A 9570-nucleotide genomic window follows, 5' to 3' on the forward strand; every position below is an offset into this window, starting at 1 on the left:
TGCACACATGCTTAGGATAGAGCCTCAGAAAGGGGATAGCAGAGGACAGCCTTGAGGCTTTTGGTAACTATAGAGATGTGGTTATAATCCCCACTTTTCCAACGAGGACACAAACTTAGAGTGAGACTTGCCCAAGTTTACAAGGCTCAGAAATGCACAGCTGAGTTTTGGATGCAAGTCTTCTGCCTCCCAGACTGATGTCATTCCTTATAACTAGCTCCTCACAGTGCGCCCCCAGCCCGGCGGCACTGGGAAACCCGAAAGGATGTTAGAAATGCATGATCTCGGGCCCCACCCCAGACTTTGTAGGTCTGAATCTGCATTTACCGTGAACCTGGGGTCCCTCTAGGCACACTGAAATTTGAGAAGCGGTTCTCACAATACATCCTCCCCTGTAATTCTGTGACGTGCTTTAGAATAAGGCAAAACACCACCAGCTTTGGTGTTAGCAGTTTCCCTCAGCTTTGAGATACCCCTTTCACATTTCCTTGTTTCAGGGCTGTGTGCAATGTGCCCACCTCATGAAGGGATTTGTGAATTCACTGTAAAAGAGCGGATTTTTAAAACTTGCCTATGTATTCTTTCTGGGTATGGCCAACCCTCCTGCTCAGGATTGCATGAATAGCATTTTGGAATAGTTTTCAGGAAGTATCATGAAGGGGAATGGGTACGACACCAGGAATTCTGGTCCAGGTTCCACCATTAACAAGCTGGGTGACCTTAGAGAGCCATTGGGTTATTCTTCATTGAATTAGATACTGTGATGAGAACATACTTAGCTCATCACAAGGAAATGGCGTATCTGTGGGGAGCCTATATTTAGACAGCATCCTCCTTGTGAGAGGAATGAAGGCGTTTAGACCACACGATCCTTGGGGCAGATATTCAGCGGACCACGTTCTCCTGAGGTAACCTACTTTAGGTCAGATTTCATCTGTGTTCTCTCCAGGGATATGACAGAGTGCTATGAGTCAAATCAGGATGGATACGAGTGAGAGCTGGAGTAATTGATCTTCCAAGTCCCTTCTAACTCTAAAAACTTATGATCTTATACCATTTCAGCATGAAAAAAGAATCAGAATCCTAGCATGGGCTGGTCATTTTATGCAGCTACCTGCCACCAGGAAAGAGAGCAGCTATTCTATTCTTTCAAGAATATGGACTTATTCCAAATCCCATTTCTGGGTTGAGAGTCTTTCTATTTGTTGTGATTCAATTAATTTCCCTTGCCTTAAGCACATGAAGCAATCAGAGACCAGGCTTCGGTCTTCTCAATCAGATGTAATTACTGAAGTCACTGATCTCTGGTTCGTTTTTTTTTTTTTTTTTTCTCTCCACACATTATCTTTCTTAGAGGAAGGAAGTTAAATGCTTTGTATAGTTCTCTCTGTTTTGCAACCACATTTCTCAAACTTAGAGCTGAACATTACTATGACTAAAAAAGTGGCTCTGATTCAGCCTCTTAGAAAACCAGATAAGATAGTTAAAGGAATTTATATGTCCCATGCAGAAGATTTAAAGAAATGGTCAGTGGTGGCCATTCACCCCAAACATCACAATAATGTCTCCAAAAAAAAAAACATATCTTTGAGACCAAAATCCAAAATTTTTCTTTTGTCTTATTGTCTTACATAATCTCTTTTCTTGTAATAAGTCAGATTATATAATCATTTCTTTTTTTTTTTCTTACAGCATCTTTGATCTAAGATGCTGGGGGGTGTTATATTTATTATAAGGTGGGGGGTGTTAAATTGAGCTTTTTGATATTGAGAGGTCAGTATTTCTAAAACTCCCAAGTTCCAAAGAGCAAAAAAGAGACAGAGAGAGAACAGTATTTCTATTACTTTCAACAGTAAAACATTTACACAAGGGTCTATTACTTATTACCCCTTATTTAGGCACTGGTTGGGAATTAACTGCTTATTCATTTCACAGGTACCCAGTAAAAGCTTACTACCTGTGAGGTGCACTTTGAGGTCCCAGGTTAGAGACATGGCGCTTGCCGGTGCTAGGGAACGTGTCAGCACAGGAACTATGGAGATATTGAGGTAAGACAATGCTTCCTAAAGGGTTGAAGAAAACTGTCTAGAAGAGACGTCCTTTGGGCAGAGGAGGAGATAGCCAGGGGAGTTGAGGTACATTTCAAGTAGAAGAAACAGCAAATGGGGGAGAAGAGCAAATGCAAAGATACAGAGGCAGTTGAGAACATTAGCAAAGAATTAAGCATAACCAGGGGCACCTGGGTGGCACAGTCAGTTAAGCGTCCGATTCCAGGTTTCAGCTTAGGTCATGATCTCAGGGTCCTGGGTTTGAGCCCTGAGTTGGGCTCCACAGCGTGGAGTCTGCTTGAGATTCTCTCTCTCTCTCTCCCTCTCCCTCTGCCCCTCCGCTTGTCCTGTCTCCCTCTAAAATAAATAAATAAAATCTTAAAAAAAGATTGAGCATGGCTGGATCATGACAGGTATGAGGAAGAGTGGGGAAGATGCAGAAGTGTGTGGCAAATATACAATGTAGCAGCTGAGCTAAACAGACTAAGCCAGAGCCTCCATTGTATAAAGACCCCAGAGAGTGCAGTTACTTTACAGGCACTTTAGAAATGATACCTGTTAGGAGTGAAATTCAGTTTGGAGAAGGCCCTATATCGAGAAACCCATTGGCATCAGCCCAAAGTAGAGACTGTATTTTCCTTTGGCTTGGGCATAGTCCTCCCCACCCACTTCGAGTGTAAGTGCTTCATTTTTCTTTGGAAGAAAATAGTCTCAGCACAGGCGGTGTTTGATGCTGTGCTCATTTGATCTGGTTGATTCAGGAAACAGATGCATCCTCTCGGTCTCAGCACAAATTGTTGGGGTTTCTTTTTTCTGGTTTCACCGAAGCCAGATCTATGTCTGTATCAGCACAGAGGAAAAAAGTAATTACCGAAGTATTAGTGTGATTATTATTTCCTGATACGAATTGCTGCATTCCTTACTTGTATCTGGTCCTCTCCCTGGGCTGGAGCTAGAGAATTTAAAAAACAAACTCTTCTTGGATAAAGCCTGTATTGATTATTTTTTAATCCTGTCTGTGTTGGAGAACTCTGAGAATTTAATGAAAGAGAAAAACCCTCTCCTTGAAGAATTCACATTTTCTCACACCTACAAAATGGAACATGATTTCAAGAGATTTACAAACCTTTTGAAGCCCCAGAGGACCCTTGAGGAATCTGTACACCGTGGTCAAAAACCTTGGTCTATACAGTTAAAAACGAAATGGAAGAACTGCTTGCTGAAATTGGACAGTGACAGTTGTCTACTAATTCTGGCAGTACTTCTTGGGAGGTCGGAATAAACTTGAATTGCATTTACCATACAGTTGCTTGAGCCTCTGCTAATGCATTGATTCAGCAGGGGGACCTCAGCCTTCCCAGTGCCCCCAGCTCCATGCCAACCCGAACACCAGGGAAGGTTCCAGAGAGAGGAGGAAGAGGAGCCGGAAATCATTTGAGACTTTTTATATTCTGAAGTTAAGTCCCTGGCCCTGGAGTTAGAAGAAGACCTGAATTTTATTATCTCTACTTCCTACTTGTATAATCTTGTCCAGTGATTAAAATTTTTCCAGTATCCACTTCCTCATCTTTAAAATGGGGATAATTTTTTTAAGGATTATATTTATTCATTTGACAGACAGAGATCACAAGCAGGCAGAAAGAGGAGGAAGCAGGCTCCCTGCTGAGCAGAGACACCCCCCCCCCCCACCAATGTGAGGCTCTATCCCAGGACCCTGGGATCAGGACCTGAGCCGAAGGCAGAGGCTTTAACCCACTGAGCCACCCAGGTGAATGGGGATAATTTTAATACCCACTTCTCAGGGCTGTTGTGAGGACTTAATGAGATATGAGTGTGAAAGTATTTGTCAGACATCTGGGGGCTCATAGATGATGCCTGATAAATGTTAACTGAATTTCAGTTCTCTGAGAGCAGAGTAAAACCTTTTAGAGAACGTCAGTCTTGCAAAAATTAGGGTAGGGGGCCTCCAGTTTCTAATTGCAGCAGGTAAGGAGCTTAGAAATTGCCCCTCAGTCCTAACAAGTAAAAAGCTGAACAAACTGAGAAATCAACAACTTTTCTTAGCTCTGTCAATGAAACGAGATCACAGAGCAAACGACTATTTCCAGAACTGGGAAAACAGACAGGTGGATACAGAGAATCACAACTTACAGGAGCAGAGACTGCCCTGGGAAGCAGGTCCACTCACGGGAGAAACACCTAAGCTGTCACAGACCGATTGCTGGAGGCGCAGGGTGATCAACTCTGAGAGTTAAAAACTCCAGGGGACCCATTCGTGGGGTGGGGGAGGTGCTGTTTTTGTGAGTTTTCCCTTTGGGGGCTCTAGCAGATCCCCACAGTAAGTACTGGAGAAAAATACTCCTACTTTGGCAGGTGGAGGGAGGGGAGGAGCCATTTTGAAATATGTCAGAGCATTCTGTGGTTCTTAACAGTGCCTGTCCCTTACCAGAGCTTAACTCACTGGGTTTTATTTACTGATTTTTTTAAAAAGATTATTTATTTATTTATTTGACACAGAGAGAGATCACAAGTAGGGTTAGAGGCAGGTAGGGCGGTGGGGGAAGCAGGCTCTCCTCTGAGCAGAGAGCTGCATGTGGGGCTCGATCCCATGACTCCAAGACCATTACCTGAGCTGAAGGCAGAGGCTTAACCCCACTGAGCCACCCAGGCACCCCAACCCACTGGGGTTTTATCAGAGCCTAACCTGCCTGGGGGAAGGGAAGTATAAAATTCCAGCCCTTCTAGCCATCCTGTTCCACCTAAGGTGGGGACTGGAGCTGAGAAGCACTGGGGAAGCTCACAGTCCGGGGGCACCTGCTCACCCAGACTGATACAGACCATATCCCTGACACCTACACCTTACCACCGCCCTCTACTAAAGGCCTATTTATTGCAGTTCCTTTTACACAGTGCAGCATGCCTGCCTTTCGACAACAACAAAAATTACAAGCATACTAAACAGGCAAAAAACACAGTTCGAAGAGATTGAACAAGCGTCAGAACCAGAAGCAGATATGGTAGGAATGTTGGAATTATCAGACCAGGGATTTTTAAAAGCTATGATTGATATGCTAAGGGCTTTAATGGAAAAAGTATACAACATGCAAGAACAGACAGATAATGTAAACAGAAATAAAAATTCTAAGAATGAAATGAAATGCCAGCCATAAAGAAAACACTGTAACAGCAATGAAGAATGTCTCTGATGGGCTCATTAGTACACAGGACACGGCTGAGGAAAAAAACCTCAGAGCCCGAGGATATGACAATAGAAACTCCCAAAACTGAAAAGCGGAGAGACCAAAAAAACTGGGGAAAAACAAAAACAAAAAACAAAAACCCAGAATAGAATATTCAAGAACTGTGGGACAATTACAAAAGGTTTAGCTTACATGTAATGGGAATATTAGAAGGAACATAGAAAAAGGAACAGAAGCACTATTTACAGCAACGATGATTAAGAATTTCCCTAAATTCATGTCAGACCCCAAATCCCAGGAAGCTCAGAGAACACAAAAAAGGCTAAATGACCAAAAGAACTACAGCTAGGTATATGATATTCAAACATCAGAAAATCAAAGATAAAGAAAAAATCTTGAAAGAAGTCAGAAGGGAAACAAAACAAAACTCTTATTTAAAGAGGAACAAAGGTAGAAACTATGTCTGACTTCTCAGAATCCATGCAGGCAAGAAGAGTGAAGTATTTAAACTGTTGAGAGAGGGGGGCACCTGCGTGGTTCAGTTGGTTAAGTGACTGCTCTTGGTTTCAGCTCAGGTCAGGATCTCAGGATCCAGGGATATGGGTGAACTCAGCAACACCATCAATCAAGTGGATATAACTTATATCTGTAGACTGCTTCACCCAACCATAGATGACTAGTTCTTCTCAAGCTCACATGGACCACTCACCAAAATAGACCACATTCCAGGCCTTAAAACACAACTTAACAAATTCAACAGAATGCAAATCACACAACGTCTACTTGCAGACTATAACACACTTCTAAATAACAAAGAAATCTCAAGAGAAATTAAAAAATATTTTGAGCTAAAGGAGAATAAGACCGCAACTTATCAAAATTTGCGGGATGCAGAGAAAGCGGTGTTCAGAGGGAAATTTATAGCATTGAGTGCCTATGTTAGAAGAAGAAAGATCTAAAATCGATAAAGAGCAGCCTCATAAAGATACACAGATGGCAAGCAAGCATTCGAAAAGATACTTAGTAACATATGCCATTAGGGAACTATAAATTAAAATAACAATGAAGTACTACCACACACCTATTAGAAGGACCAAAATCCCCAACACTGACAAGAGCCAGTTTGCATTTTCTTACAAAGCTAACCATACTTTTTTACTGTAGGATCCGCAGTCTTGCTCCACAGTATTTACCCAAATGAACTGAAGACTTAAGTCCACACTAGAACCTGCCCATGGATGTTTATAATCGCTTTTTCATAAAAGTCAGAACGTGGAAGCAACCAAGATGTCCTTCAGTAGGTGAATGGGTCAATCAGCTATGGTGCATTTAGACAATGGAATGTTTCACTTCTAAAAAGAGATGAGCCATCAAGCCGTGAAAAGACATGGAGGGAATTTAAATGCACATTACTAGGTAAAAGAAGCCAACCTGAAAAGGCTACCTACTGTATGATTCCAACGCCATGACATTCTGGAAAAGGCAAAACTTTGGAGACAGTAAAAAGATGAAGGATTGTTAGGGGTTAGTGGGGAGGGGGATAAATAGGTAGAACACAAAGAATTTTTAAGGTTGCCACGATTCTGCACAGTCCCGCAATGGCGGATACATTCCCCTATAGATCTGTCCATCCTCCAACAGAGCAACACCAAGAGTGAGCTTAAAGCAAAGTATGGACTTTGGGCGATGATGGGTCGATGTTGGTTCATGGATTGTAGCAAATGTGCTGCAATGCTGGGGGATGTTGATAATGGAGGAAGTTATGCTTGTGTGACGACAGGGGTATATGGGAACTCTGTACTTTCCATTCAGTTGTGCTGTGAACCTAAAACTGCTCTAAGAAGTAAAAGTTATTGATTAAAAAGGCAAAAAAAAAATTGTGGTACAGCTCTATTTCCACAAGTAATTTAAACTAGGAACAATATGTAATATATAAACCTAAGGGGAAATATTTTTTCCTATGATGGCATCAGAGCTTTTTAAAAAAAACACACTCTTCCTCTCTTATTTTGCGCGCGCGCTCGTGTCTGGACCTGGCTGGCTGGCTGGTGTCCCAGGAACATGCTTCATCTTCCAACTGGGTAGCCAGCACTGAATTTCCCGAGCACACGTGTCATAACCAAGGAAGTCAGATGAGAAGAGTCCTTTGGCGGTGACATCATAGTCAGGTTCACAGGCACTAGAACAGGGTCCTCATCAGGATTCCTGCCCATAGGGTATTTTCTTGGCCAGGCTGTGCCTTCTCTCTCCCTGCATCCTTGTAGCTGCTGTGTCAGTGGTTAGAAAGTTCTTATGCATCCGTAGCTAGCCCATTGGAGGGATGGGTCACCACATGCCTCAGGTGCTTTTCCCTTTCTAAAGCAGAACTGAGATTTCACCTGAGCAGTCAGTTCTAGTGACCACAGAACTTTCATTTCCCTTTTATTGTAGGGAGAAAGTTCTGAACACTACGATTTCACCACCACGAGAAGCTGGGTGCTGGGTGGGGCTTGGTTCACACCTGTGGTTTCTAACCAGCAGACACTGGAATCACCTGAGGGGAACTTAGTCCTCGGCTGATGCTTAGCCTCCACACAGACGGGTGAGCATGGAGGGTAATTTCTCATTTTTTTTTTTTTTAATGTAATCTCTATGACCCGTGTATGGCTCCAACTCATAACCCTGAGATCAAGTGTCACAAGCTCTACCAATGGAGACAGGCAGGTGCCCCTCATTTTTATTTTATTTTTTAAGAATTTATTTATTTATTTGAGAGAGAAAGCACACGTGAGCAGGGGGAGGGGCAAAAGGAAAGGGAGAAAGAGAATCTCAAGCAGACTCTGCACTGAGCACAAAGCCCAACCCGGGTCTCCATCTCACGGCCCCGAGATCACGACCTCAGCTAAAATCAAGAGTCATATGCTTAACTTACCAAGCCACCAAGGTGCCCCTCATTTTTAGTTTTAAATCACTGCTTTTATTTCTTCTAGTTTTATTGAGATATAACTGACACACAGCACTGTATTCAAGTTTACAGCATAATGATCTGACTTACATATTAATACCTAAACAATAAGTTTAGGTAACAACTTATCTCATATAGATACAAATATATATATATATATATACATATATATTCTCCCTTGTGATGAGGACTCTTGGGATTTGCCCCCTTAACTTTCATATATAGCATACAGCAGTGTTAACTGTGGTCATCCTGTTGTATGTTATATCCCCGATACTTATTTATCTTATAACTACAAGTTTGTGCCTTTTGAGCACTTTCATCTTGTCTCCCCTCCCCCACCCCCCATAACTTCATTTCTTTTTCTATGAGTTTGTTTTTTTCCTTTTCTTTAGGTTCTACATATAAGTGAAATCATTCAGTATTTGTTTATCTTGACTTATTTCATTTAGCATAATGTTGCAAGCGGCATGATTTCCTCATTTTAAAAAAAGATTTATTTATTTATATTCAAAGATTTTATGTACTTATTTGAGAGAGAGAGAGAGAGAGAGAGAGCGCACAAGCAGGGGGAGTAGCAGAGGGAGAGGGAGAAGCAGGCTCCCAGCTGAGCAGAGAGCCAATGTAGGGCTCAATCCCAGGACCCTGGGATCATGACCTGAGCTGAAGGCAGATGTTTAATGACTGAGCCACTTAGCCACCGCCCCCCCTCCCCCGCCGGAGCCGCCATGTCTAAGATTTTAAAATAAGCTCTTCTCCGGGCTGATCTTTCTCTCTTTTTGCAGGAGGGAGTGCAGAAGAGGGGAAAATTGTAGAAGTTCCTCCGTGGATCTGAGATGTACAAATAACGTGGGACAAGATGGTAGGAAATAAAATGTACTTAACTATGGGCCAAACTCAGGGATGTTTTTAGGAAAGACCAGCGCCCACTTTTGGCACATCTTTATTGATGAGAATGATCTGAATGAGGCACTGGGATCTCTGGACGTCAAAAGAAGCTCGGATTTTTTTTTTTTTTTTTTTGTATTTCTTGATAAATGGAAATACAAAGAGGGCCTAAATCAGTGTGATACAAATGTGGCATATTTAAAATGTTTGGATTTAATAAATGAATATTTTTACCCCAAAAAGGAAAATTAGATTTATAATATTATTCACAGATTATGATGAAGTTCTAAAGCTGATTCAAAGTAGACTGTATGTGACATGGTCTGGTATTGGCTGCCATCCTCCAGCACCGCCCAGGGACTCTAGGGGTAAGTTGTTTTTAAAGATTTTATTTATTTATTTGACAGAGAGAGATCATAAGTAGGCAGAGAGGCAGAGAGAGAGGAAGGAAGCAGGCTCCCAGCTGAGCAGAGAGCCCAATGTGGGGCTC

The 9570-nt window shown here is 42.2% G+C and overlaps 1 long non-coding RNA gene across 1 annotated transcript; it reads left to right on the forward strand.

The window, feature by feature from the left end:
* Positions 1-7443: 7443 nt before the first annotated feature.
* LOC123388314 lies at positions 7444-9251 on the forward strand. Its single transcript, XR_006602872.1, has 3 exons — positions 7444-7589; positions 7679-7829; positions 8978-9251. It is a non-coding gene; the product is annotated as an uncharacterized LOC123388314 (long non-coding RNA).
* Positions 9252-9570: the final 319 nt, after the last annotated feature.

Source organism: Mustela putorius, unplaced genomic scaffold, assembly GCF_011764305.1.
Source record: "Mustela putorius furo isolate JIRA1106 unplaced genomic scaffold, ASM1176430v1.1 tig00000127_pilon_pilon_pilon, whole genome shotgun sequence".
NCBI classification, from domain to species: domain Eukaryota; kingdom Metazoa; phylum Chordata; class Mammalia; order Carnivora; family Mustelidae; genus Mustela; species Mustela putorius.